The sequence below is a fragment of the Seriola aureovittata genome, chromosome 4, assembly GCF_021018895.1.
Source record: "Seriola aureovittata isolate HTS-2021-v1 ecotype China chromosome 4, ASM2101889v1, whole genome shotgun sequence".
Classification (NCBI taxonomy): domain Eukaryota; kingdom Metazoa; phylum Chordata; class Actinopteri; order Carangiformes; family Carangidae; genus Seriola; species Seriola aureovittata.
Genome location: NC_079367.1, coordinates 4,252,621 through 4,265,567, shown reverse-complemented (window position 1 = coordinate 4,265,567; position 12,947 = coordinate 4,252,621). Strand labels below are relative to the sequence as shown.

General features: G+C 41.6%; 1 long non-coding RNA gene across 1 annotated transcript; it reads left to right on the top strand.

Annotated features, from left to right (window-relative positions):
- The first annotated feature begins 2,165 nt into the window (after positions 1 to 2,165).
- Positions 2,166 to 12,701, top strand: LOC130167323 (uncharacterized). Its single transcript, XR_008827269.1, has 3 exons — positions 2,166 to 2,617; positions 4,059 to 4,151; positions 9,950 to 12,701. It is a non-coding gene; the product is annotated as an uncharacterized LOC130167323 (long non-coding RNA).
- Positions 12,702 to 12,947: the final 246 nt, after the last annotated feature.

The following is a 12,947-nucleotide window of genomic DNA, read 5'->3' as shown; positions in this document are numbered from 1 at the left end:
AAGCCCAACACCAAACATGTCTTATGGACGTATTGCAGCAGTAGTTTATTCAAGGAGCCGGGGATTTGTAGTCCGGGGTTATGGTGAACCACAAAGACAACTTCTAAAGCAAGAAGTGAACGCAGGAACAAGTGGTTGTGGCTCTAAAGAAATGGGCAAAAGCCGGGGCCCCAAATCATGGAAACCACTCCGCTGACCACAGCAGAACTCAGATTTCATATGGTGGCAAAGCTGCTGCAGCAGAAGCACAGAAACGATTCTCTTACACGATTAAACTTAGTGTTTGTTGATCGGCGGGTTTGTGAAGTGCTGAGTGAGCTGCATCGAGTCTGTGGAACCTGCTGCAGTTCTGTTTTAAATCAGAGGCCAAACACCAGTTTAAAGTTGTGAGTTATAATACTTGCTATTGTCACTTCTCTTGGAGTATAATCTCACCACAATGAAGATTTTAACTCATTTAAACCGAAGCACTGTTTGAACACAACCTCCTAAAACCCGAGGGTTTTCTGTTCAGTAAAAACTTTTATTGTTCAGCCTCGGAAACAGATAGAAACAATAAATAAAAACCATTTAAGACCTTAAACCTTTGACTTTTATTGTAAATCATTGCCTTTGCCTTTGAAACTGGTTATGGCTGAAAAATAAAAACCCCGCATTTGTCAACTTTCTCAGTTCAGTTAAACCTTTTTAAAAGTTTATTGATTTTTTTAAAAACGTCAATGAATATTAAGGTAAAGGCAACGATTTAAAATATAAGCCAAAGGTTTCAGGTTCAGGCTTCGCTCAGGTTGTTTCCCATAATAGATTTCACCTTCCTGACCCGACTCCTGCCGAATTCATCAGTCACATGTGTTAAAAAACGACGACATCATATGCTACACGTGTACGTCACACTCAGTCTTAATGGGTTAATTTGGCACTAAGATCCAAATCCAGCAGGTGAAGCTCGAATGGCAGGTGAGACCGACTCTCAACAGGCACTTGACCGAGACTTTTCCAGGAAAGGAGAGTTTTCACTCAGTTAGCTCAGATTTCTACAGCAATGTGCTGCACCACATTCCCCCGTCTCTCCTCCGAGGTTTCCTTCGACTACGAGCAGCAGAAAGTTTCACATATGACTTTTCTTTTCTCTTCTTTTTATTAACTTTGGATGAGCTCAACACCGCTGCATTCTTAAGCACCGGCAGAGAAATGCAGTTCCTCCTCCAAGCTCTTTCACACTGACTGGAGATGCAGACGGGGCCAAACTCTAAAGGATGAAGTCATGGCTGTCAACATGAAACCCCTCACTCCCCTCAGCCCCTGCACACAAACCCCAGAGACACTGTTCACGATGCGACTGTCTGTTCTCTGAGCTGTATCTGCTCTAATTGATAATGAGAGGAGGTCGTGAGCCTTCAGCTTCACTTTGCCATTTCTTCACAGACTTCGTCGGGTTGTCAATACGCCCGCCGACCAATATTATGTTAACTGCAACGTCCCCCAGAGGCCTGGCACACGGGATTACCTAATGCATGTGGTATTAAACATGGAGGTAGTACGGGTGTGTGTGTGTGTGTGTGTGTGTGTGTGTGTGAGCAGTGCATGTGAATGCACGTCTGTCTGCATGTGTGGGAAATCTCAAGTTACCCCCTCATCATTCCACCACATTCTGCAATATATCACTGTCACGGCAAATGTAGCCTCGTTCCAAATAGTTTAGTCTGACAGGACTCACTTTAACATGATAGCACGATGTTGTGCACAGCGCCGTTTACTGTAGATCTTCATGCTGAAAAAGCCTGTTGGAATAAGTGGGGGACATGTTATCAGTTTGTTTGCTGAGGCAGAAATCCTACGCACGTTTGAGATACGGTTCCTCATTGAAACATGGAGTTCTAACTTATATTGATCACATTATCCATATAGTACAGACATACTGTACATTAGTAGAAGCTGAGATGAGCAGCTGCTGCACATTTTCATAACTAAAACAAACTTCCATACAGTGTGTCCTGCGATATTTCTTCCAATCTAAATTACTAATAACCGTTGCACAATCTTGTGCAACACATGTGGTATTAGACGAGGCTTTTTCAGTTGACTCACTTATCATCACTTGCAGAGAGAACCTGATCCTCTCCAAGGATTCCACTCAGCACGAGGTTTAATGGATCTTTGTCTGCTGATATTTTCCAAGCAGCAGTCTCTATGGCAGCTCATCTCTGGAGGCCTCACTGCGGTGCTGTGGGAGTCCTCGCATTTTCTTTATAAAGCTCAATATCACAAATCAAGGGGTTTTACGATCAACGTTATGACACTCTCGAATCAGACGAGGAAATACTCCCTAAAAGAAGTCTGAAAAAAACTGGATTAAAAATGGAAGAAACTACAGGGAGAGACAGACGACCTCCTCTCCGCCACACAAACTACACAAACATACAAGAGGCAAAACCAAGCACATCATTCACACGGGCAGGAGAAGAAAACAAACACACACAGAGGGAGAGAGACAAGGACGAGGCTGAGACTCCTGGAGGACGAAGATCCAGATCCAAAACATCTGGAACGAGGCAGGAGAAGGAGAGAGGGTCCAGGACAGACGATGGTCCAACACAGAGAGAGAGAGACGTGAGAGGTAATTACGGATAAGAATTAACCCGCGACCTCAGTTCACACAACACCTGACAGTCAAAGTCATTAATGTGTTTTGGAAATACATTTCTCTTTTGTAATGTTAGCGAGTCAATCCAAGAACATTATTCACTAATGAAAATGTAATTCAGGCCTGACAGTGATTTCATAGCTTCTCTGGGGGTCTCATCATCAGGCTGCGGGAGACAACAATCATCTCCTGCACAGTCGTTACTGGGACACGTGTTCATAGTGGATATTAATTAAAGATGTGGTAAGCGAAGCTAATCCGTATCTCCTCGTGGTCTGCTAGCCGTCTGTACACAACCCCGGCTTTGTGAATGAGAAATAAACAAAGCGGCTCGGGCCGAGTAACGCAACACTTCCAGCCAATCAGCAACAAGGGGCGTTCATGCTGGTGCACAGGAGAAGAGAAGAAGGGAGATTGGGGAAAGGGGGCAGTGGGAACTCATGCTAACAGCTAGTAAAAATTACAAGAGGAAGGAGAAGGCGCACTTACGCTTAGTGTACGTAGTGATGCGGTAATTCAACAATTCACAAAGTTCACAGTTTGATGGCAATGATGATGAAGTGATGAAAATATTCAAAATAAAGTGAACACTTAAACTGATATTAGTTTTTTTCTGTGGGCATGCAGCAAAATGCATGAACTGTTGTAAATATAAGTAAAATATAATTTGTGGCTGCAGGTACAAATTCAGTTCTGATTGATAATTAATTTCTCCTTTGTGATGTTTGTCATAGTCTAAATTATGAACTAATAAAGAGACTGAAGCTCATCATTTCATTGTTCACTGACATTCAATACATTTTGTGAAGAGCTTTGTTCCTCTTCAGTAAAGATTATGCATCGATCACATTCGCCAGGGAAGTTAATCTGTTACAGGTGATGCTTTCAGATTCACATGCAACCTCCCTCCTGTCCTGTCAGCCAGACGTTTCTGGGAATCATGTTTGACCACATATTGCGTACGGACATTTATGTGAAGATGTAACATTTGAAGGTTTTTTTTTGTTTTTTTTTTCTGAGGCTCTGCCAAAAGACAAAACACTGAATATGGAAACTCATGCTGTTGTGTCAACTAGCGTTTGATTGATGTGAGTTTTTGAAAACACATGCAAATAGTTTCAAACTAAAGCTTCCAGTGGCCAACTGTTTGCACTGATATACACTCTCTATTAAATTTACCAATTCCAAACTATGGTGCTCACAAATCTCTGTTTGAATCCATCCTTAGAAATGTGTTTCTTTTTATTGTTATTGGAATGTAACAGTTCGTTATAGTTAATTATTGTGGGAAGTACACTTATTCTCTTTCTTAATGAGAGTGAGATGAGAATATTAATACCGCTGTGTTACATACAGAGGTGGGCGGTTAGCCTAGCTTAGCATAAATACTGACTTTTCAAAATTCGGTCTTTAGCAGGACATGGGCAACTTCATAGAGCTACCAGGCGAGGAGAGGTCAGCGGCCATCTTGAAAATGACCACACCTTTCAGGACCTGCGGCAGAGATGTAAGTAACGAACCATTTGCTCTCTGATTGGACAGTTTGACTTCGCTTTGTGATTGGACTGCCTTTGTCCAATCAGATTCAGATGTAAAGACAAGGTCAACATTTCTAGACAGGTACAGACTTTTATTTATTCTACAGGTGTACAAACCACATTTACAACCTCAAACATTGGAATTACTTGTGAACACTTTACAAGCTCAACATCTTTTTGACCCTAATTTGAGCTCATAGTTTCCACCTGCTTCCAGACTTTATGCTAGCTAGCCTAGCCATATCCCGACTCGGTACTGCACAGAGAAAGTGATGTTGTTCTTGTTTTGAGAGAAAGCAAATGAGCGTAGTTCTCAAAATGCTTCAATTCCTTTCGGGAACACTGGCTGTGAGGAGGCTGCGGAACATCTTTCATTTTGGCGGCTTTGTTAACGACTCAGAGCGGACACACCGCCTGCGTGAGACCCACGGACGCTCTCTTATGATCTACAGAGTCGGCGTCTCGCCTATTTTTCACGCATGATGCACATCTGCCTGCAAAACCAGACAGAGAAAACACCTGTTGGTTGTCATATCTAAATTATACCAGCAACTATTACATTAAACTGACACCTTCTACTTACAGCAACAAAGTGGCAGCACAAAGAAAGGAAAACTGCAAAAACACAATATCAAGTACTTAAAAAAGCTAAATAATATAATAATATAGTATGTACAATTAGATATTGAATTAAATTATTCGTCAGTCTGTTGTCTATGTCTAGGCTGAAACTAAATGAGAAAATACAAATATCTTTAACCATTTTAGCAGCTGCATGTGGAGACAGTGGCACTTTACTGATGTTTTCTGTCAAGAATAAATAAGAAATTAATTTAAAATGAAAAGAAATCCAACATTCAAATAGCCTGTAAACTCTTTGTAGAACGACAGAGCTGCTCGGAGCCCAGAACACAAAATACATAGATAAAGTACAACATCACAATGAGACATTTAAGTCCTTAAAAGTCTCTCAGAGGAATGGGTGTCTCTGATTTTTGCTTTGCAGTAGAAATCAAGCATTTGCAAATTCTATTCTGCTGCCCATTATTTTTTTTTTTTAGACGCCACGGTTGAATTTGGTCTCTCACACTTTCCTCATGTGCCTCTCTGTTATGAGAGGACTCAGATCTCTGGAACAACCCATGGCAGTCAAACTTCGCCTGGTCTTTTGTGGCGGAAAGTGAAAACAGCTTTCACATGCACTGTACAGTCGGTTAGCTTTATATATCATTGTTCACTGTTCGTCACTTTGACAACGGGTGGAAATAGCTGTGCCATAAATGTCAGTGTTATGAAATACTGTGTTGAAAAGTGTAATATGTTTGAATTTGCGCCACCTCTTTGCCAAAATTACAAAACTGAGAATGAGAACAGAATGAAGTGTTTCACAGGGCCTTCATCCAGAATACCTCACTGACCAATGACTGCATTTCTCTGCAGAATGGGTGCTGCCGTCAAATTAAACACCCTCTGTCATGTGAAAATCTAAACCTCAAACTACCCAAGAATCAAAAACTAGAGAGGACGCTAGAAGAGTTGGGAGCAAGGATTTTGGAGTTCAGTTACACACTTGCACCAGGTGAGAGGTTGAGCTGGCGCAGGTTTGATGCCTGTGAAAGATCGAGGTGAGATGGGGATGAAAATAACCCACCTCACTGCTGCGCCGGACGAAAGCCAGACCCGATCCATTATTTGTTCTGTGTGAAGTAAAGCCACAGAAATGCCTGTGCAGATGCCATGCTAAACATCTGGTGCAGCCCGCTTTTATGATATCATCTAACAGTCATCCATGTAAGTGTAACTCAATAAGGAAATAGAGGTTCATTAAAAAAAAAAAAAAAATGCAGGCAACCAAATGAGGCCATGCTCATCTGCAAAGGTATGAGACTTTGGATTTATCATGGATAGAGTTTATAATTCAGTTTAACACACATATCTACCACATGCTGTCTGGAAAATTGTAAGTTTTCCAACTGAACAGTTCGTCCTATTTCCCATCATGATGCATTTTGTTGGAGGAGGGTGACTGTTCGATCCGGACGAATAGAAACGCTGATCTGATGATGGTGTTAGATAAAAGAGGGATGACGGAGAAGAGAGATCGACAAAGGGACTATGATTCATCCTGTGGGGAACATGAATCTTTTGATGGGGGTTATATGTCACTCAGAACCACAAGTCAACCTCATGGTGGCACAAGAGAAGTCGGGGGAGCACTGTGAATATCCGTACGACTTTTGTGCGAATCCATGTGGCACACTTTGGTTTATTTCACTGAATAAATAATTTTATTTTAGAGAGCACCTTTCAAAACCTGGGTTATAAGGTGCTGTACAGTGAAAACTTGAAGAACTGCATAGTTAAAAACAGAAGATAACAATGTAAAAGCAATAGCAAAAATAAATTAAAAAAAACAATGTCATCTTCATGTGAAGGCTTCTTCCTCTGTGGACCATGAATGCCTCTTGGTTGGACTGTATGGCAATCCAACCAATACAGTAGTTGTTGGCCTATTTTAGTCTGAACCAAAAGCGAGGACCAACTGAGCGAAATTCCTGTTAGTGCTGACCAAAAATGAACAATCAAATATTTTCTACTGCAACGTTTGCCAATTTAATACAAATCGAATCAAAAGCCACTTATCACTCAAAACTCAAAATACCACAGTTGGTACATACAGAGGGACAATAATACTCAAGACTTCTGGCACTAACTGTCATCTAGGGCTAATAAAGTTCAGTGTGCATTCGGGCAAAAAACCTTTCCTTGAGTGCGCTCTTGATATGCGCCATTGTACCACAATGCAATGCTCAAAGGAAATGCTCCACTCATAGAAGAGAAACAGAATGAAAATAACGTATAAATCGTGCTGAGACAGGAAAACAAAAACAAAAAGTGTTCAACCTTTACAAAGGCGTCGTGCTGTAGCTTTGTGAAGTTTAACTGACGGTAGCATTAGACACTTAGACATCTGAAGGTTATGAGTTGTATCGGTTAGATGTGTTGTAATGTAAGTTGTCAATACTATAAAGACATAGTACATGTTGTGTACTTGTAGTATGGAGCTGGAGCACAGCTACTGATTCCTCTGGGTTCCACTCTGAAGACTTATTTACCCAGTCTTAAGAGCATCTATTTATTTTCTAATAATGGGTAATCTCTAACTGGTTAGCGACAATCCATCACAGTTTATAGACAAGCAGTCCCATCAAAGAGACAAAAATCACCGAATCACTATTGACCCTAGCTCTTTTCCAGTGTAAGATGATCAATCCATTTACATTTCCAGACTGGAGCCTCACTTAAACAACAGTAATGGCTGAGCTGGACATCCGTCAGACGGCCTTCATCGACAGCTCGCAGCCTCTAATCCATCAGCTACATCGGCTGTAATGTGGAAATACCTCCATGAAGGCCACTTGGGAGTAGTTTATCAGACCTCTCTTGGGCTGTTGTGACACGATGATTCAGGCCGTGTTGGAGGAGGTCCTGGAAACACTACTTTTAGAGTAAAGGCTGTGTGTAATCGCATTAAGACTCTTAATCTAATGTAGGATCTGAAATCCTTCCTTTTCTGGACAGTCAGTGAGGTTTTAGTGGAGAGAGGATGTTTGCTACTTCAAGCCGTGGCTGATTACAGGACATTTCAACCTGCTGTGATTATAATAAATGTGACTATATGGGTTATGCTAACTTTGCAACCTCTGTTGTAGAGATCTGTACAGTACAATGCAAAAGGCTCTTTGAGGTTGCTGAGGAAGTGACAGTTTCACCTAAACATTTACACCAGGACAAGAATCATCCCGCTCCAGCAAGGTCTTTCACTGGCAGGAATCTCACAGCACACAGGTGTTTCCAGATGTGCTGTCCAAACTATTCTGCCGGAGCACAATGAAATCGTAAACAGTTTATTTGCCAGTCAAGAAGAAACGCAGCAAGTTCAGTATCAAACTTTCATTCCTAGTCACTGAGAGCAACCTTTTTGTTTTGCGTCTACTTCGATACCTTCTTTTCTTCTACTGAGGTTAGCATGCTAACCAGCTAGCCCCGGCCCTGTCAGCGCATGCCGTCATTTTCCGATACCAAGTCGCTGTAACATCCAGGCTGCCCTGAAGAAGAAACCCTGCTCAGAGGACGTATTATAACCTCTTGTATTGTAAACAATGGCTGAAGCTAGCTGCAACACTGGCAAGTAACCAGCCATTAATGCTAACGTTAGCTATGTAGCATTAGCAAAACTTACAGTACATACTGTCATACAGTACTGCTTGAGTTTGTAACAGTATTTAAGGTATGTGCTTCCATTTATATGGCAGGTAGTTAGCTTAGCAACATATAAAAGCAGAGCTGAGAGCTTTAGCTTGCAAGCCTCTGGCTATTTCCTGGAAGCAGAATCTTACCAGTACAGGCCCAGTATCAATCAAATTGTAAATATCTAGATGAGTCCACAGGTGAGAAAGATCCCAGTGGTTTTACTAAGTTACGACGAAGCTGCGTTCAGCTTTGTAGTCCTGGAGATTGTGTGATTACACGTTAGACAGTATTTTCAGTGAGGAATTGTAATACGTATGTGTTCATTTCCCAAAATCTCTATAAAAGAGGATGCAAGTGCGGAGTTGGTTTGACCCATTAAGTCATGATGACCACATCGATGGGGACTGCACCAGGCTGACATTACATCAAATTTTCTTTTAAGGGTTTTTTTTTGGTGGAACACAATGTGGAAAACAGAAGTCTCTAACGTAACAGTCTCTTATCACAGTATCTTTGAGTAATGCATATTCCCACCGCCCTGCTCACAAGAAGTGGAGGTTTGGCCTTCGTCGATTTGTTGCCATGTACATCCAAATATTAGCAAAACACAAAAACCAAAGTTTATTTAAGAAGAAGAAAAAGTCATTTTAATCCCTCTCTCTAACAGCTGCCTCTTGTAGCAGTTGAAAGACAGAAACCAGGGTTGTGAGGATGCTGTGAGGAGCTGAGATTAAGACGTGTGGGCGTGACAGGGGTGTTTGACTGCCTCACAGTTTCCAGCTCCATTTGTCATTCTCAGATTCCACATGTACAATGTGTGAGCGTCAGGGAGGAGAAGGAGAAGAGGGGAGGCCCGGGCCTCGACAGCCTCTGATGGATGACCTGCATACTTCACAAGATTTCTAATTAAATCTACTCCTAAAAAGAAAAAAGTAAAGGGTTCTCGCTTGCCTCTAATTTTCTCACCCCTGCATGTTGTACTTGAGAACTGTAGGATCACAAAGCCACAGAAATATGCTGCTATTATGAAACTATCTTCTGGCAAACTTCAGCCTCTGGAAAAGAAAAAACTTGCATCCCCTCCACCATGAACATGAATATTTGAATACACTGCATCATGTCACTCCGGAGTAAATGCACTTCTCCCTCTGCTCAGGATCAGATTCTTCATAGCAGGTATATTAGAGCAATTCGTTATTTTTAAAAACCTGTCCGAAGCAATTGTTTCCCCTTTAAGCCCCAATTATATTTTACATAAACCGTTGTTAAAATTAGCTCATACAAACCCACTGACTTCTTAAAAACTTTAATCTCCATACACGGCGTTTTCCATCACACACCTTAGTTTTTCTTTATGGTTTGACACTAAATTGTTCATTTTCTCCTCATTTAGTTGTTTTTATCTTATGCACAAACACCTAACGCTTGTATCATACATCGTACTCAGTTTCTCTAGTACTGATGGTCTTTAGTTAAGTTTGCTTTAAGTTTTTCTAATTCAGTGTCTTCTCAGTCACCAGTTCTCAGAGTGCTGCTGCCGCCGGACGGAGGGACGTCCTGTGAGACTCTTGTGAGAGTCCAGACCGACTCGACTACTGCGATGCTTTTCTGGCGGACCTCTCTTCACGCACAGTGAAACCCGTACAGGTGGCCATGAATGCAACGGCACATCTGGTCTTCGATCAGCCTAAAAGGGGACAGGTCACTCCGCTACTCATCGGCCTCCACTGGCTACCCATGTTCCACCTGAATCAAACTGGAGTCACTAACGCTGCCTTCTGCACCATCTACTTAAACTCATTCTCAGCCACTGTGGTCCTCCATCACCATCGCTGCACACAAGGAAGTCTCAGTCCAGACGTTTCTCGTCTGTGGTTCCCTGACGGTGGAACAAGCTACTCCATGCTCTCAAAGAGCACCTCCTCTCCTAACACCTCTCACACCCCAACATGGGTGCACTTCCTCACCTGATGTCCTGGCACTTCACCTTACTGAACAGATTTATATCTAGTATTTACACCAAGGTCTCCTGCTGCAGTGAAGCGTTAGTGTAAGACACTTTTTCTCACTTTATTCTGAGGTCAAACTTATTGAACAGAAAACATGTTCATGCACGACAACAGTTGCTACAGAGAGAAATCAATGATGTTTGTGTTTCTCTTGTTGTATATGTTGTTGTATTGTGTTCACCTGCCCGGGGACTGCAGAGACTCGCAAGTCGCTTTGGATGACAGCGTCTCACAAGTTTGGTAAATGTAAATGTAAATGTGAGGCCTGAGCAGAAGAGCAGTTAAAGACAGAAAACAATTTACAAGGAGGGAAACACAAGACTGAGACAGGAAGTAAAACTAAACAAAGAGTTTGTTTCTTTAGAATATATTCATTCTCTGATCCCTCTGTTTTGTTGTATTTATAGTTTAGTCGGTGTGTTTGTGTCGTTGTTTCTGACGTGGTCTGATCAGGTCAGTTTTGTTGTTGTTTGGTCTGTTCAGTTATATATTATATTCAGTTATATAATGAGCCCCAGAACTTCTGTTGATGATTTATCCATAATAATTGTGGGCTGTCGGCTCAGTCCCTCTCAGTGGCCTTGGCATGTGTCTACCAGCCTCACAGCATCATGCTCACTGACCCCACGTTACTGTGTCACTGAGTAATGTCACTGACCTCCGCTCACATGACTGCCTGTTTGATGTAAGTCACACTCGAGGTGGGAGATACGGGAAACGGCAAACCAGATGGAAAAGACGGACGAACTGGAGTTCAAAGGGTGTTTTGACAAAAACAATGTGATTAAAAGAGGAAGGCAGACATGGAAATCATGCCACTACTTCTACTCTTCTTCTACTTTGGTGCATCCACGTTGTTGATGTCAATGAAACTTCCATCTACACCTGAACCTTAGTATCTGTTATATGATTCATACCATCAAACATGTTTGTTAGCTCACTCTTTTAGCAAATGTGTGTTAGTCTGCAGCTTAAAATAGACTCCGACAAATTCACCATTTAAGGCCTGATAAAAACTACAGTGCCCAGTTGTTTTAGGGAAATATTTAGCCCTTTTTTTTTTCTTAACTGTATATTTGTGCTTGGGGGGAAAAAAAATGTAGGCTGCAGACCAGAGGCGGGGTAGAAAGTCAGACAGTATCAAGAGACGAATAAAAACATTCCTGCTTCTGGACTTTTCATGGGATTTGTTGAAAAGAAAAATATAGAAAATGCCACATACACCCTTTAACTGAAATGTCTGAACCTCTTTCAGCTCAATCCTGCATGATGGCGTCTGTGTTTCTGTGAGGAAAGCTGAAATTATTTCTCTTTTCATTTGCATCTGTGTTGAACGGTGTAATAATCAAATGTAAAGTCAGAAAGTCTGGCTGTTTGGCTGTTTGGCTGTTTTCCACCTGTTCCTCCCCGTGTTTCTGGTAAAAAGATTACACTGACACATACACTGTCATGTCTCTTCCTCTTTTCTTGTTTTACAGCTGTATCGTCATCCACCTCTGAGTCTGTTCCTCTTTACCCCACCCAATCCTTTCTCCTCTCTCATCATTCCTCTCCTCCTTCAGCCCTAAATCCTCTCGGTTATTATCTGGTTTATTGTGGTTGAGTCATCACATGAGTGAGGCAATAGCTGTGAGGACTTCAGAGACCAGCTGCTGCTGCTCTTGTGGTTGTCAGGGACCAAATAACTTGACTTATTGTTGCAACCTTAACAATGACACAAATTTCATCTCGGAAAATGTTTCCTGAGCGAAAGTTTTTCTCCGGTCACGTCTTTAATATATCTCCAAGGTTTGTGTCACAGTGCTGCACACACACTTTAGTAGCTTCTAAAAAAAAATCTTGTAACTGTATTGTAAGGTATTACTACTTCTACAAAAACACTGTAGATTTGTAAATTTGTTTCTACGATATGTGATGATTATTGCCCGGAGAAAATAGTGCCGGTTCACTGTGATCCGGCGTCTGTTTGCTTTTGCACAGGAGAGTCACAAAGACACGCAGCACATGAAGAAAGAGATAAAGATCTGGGTTCAAGTGATATCCAGCACAAACAAATGACATGTCTCTGTAGGTTAAGTCTTATTTCTTCAGTCTCTACATTTATTTATAAAAGTGAACGTGTTTTATGTTTAATGTGCATGATTTTGCATGTTGTTGTTCACATGTAAACTGACAGAAATACAGGAGCTGTTGTGAAGAATGATAAAAGAGAACTTGAGAAAGAACTTTAAAGTGTAAGTTGTTGTCAGACCTCTGCACATCTGAAATGTGAAAGAAAGAAAAAGAAAGTTCAGTCGGATGATCTAACAAGCTTGATATTTGAGTATTTTTATACATCATGTATTATGATGCCTCTCATGTGACAAGGTGAAAGGACTGGTATTGATGAACCTACAGAGAATCATCGCCCACACCTCCCCTTGGTTTAACGGAGCTTTTCAATGAGGTGTTTGTGTGGCTGTACTGTTTCGGTTCGCTCTCTCTGTCAGTGTGAAAACAGCA